Source organism: Podarcis melisellensis (genome assembly GCF_964234715.1).
Source record: "Podarcis melisellensis genome assembly, chromosome: 2".
Taxonomy (NCBI): Eukaryota; Metazoa; Chordata; class Lepidosauria; order Squamata; family Lacertidae; genus Podarcis; species Podarcis melisellensis.
The window spans coordinates 82,604,555-82,604,808 of record NC_138529.1 but is presented as its reverse complement, the minus strand read 5'-3'; positions in this window follow the sequence as shown (position 1 = coordinate 82,604,808).

Sequence of the window (254 nt, the reverse complement as noted above, 5' to 3'; positions counted from 1 at the left end):
CAAGATGGGGGAACTGGGTTGCGGCCTGTTTTCTTCAAAGTTAACTCGACCCGGCACCGGGAGGCTGCCAAGGCTCAAAGAGCAGTTCGCCCCAGAGTTCCCAGAAGCCCCTCAACCGCATCTAAGTCACGTGGGGCGCCGGCCAAACACTGTCGAGGTTAGCCCGGCCCGCCCGTCGTCGCACCAGACGCTGCCCGAGCCGCCTTGGGACACCAAGCCCCGCCCTCTGCCAGCCCCACCTACGCGCCTCCCCA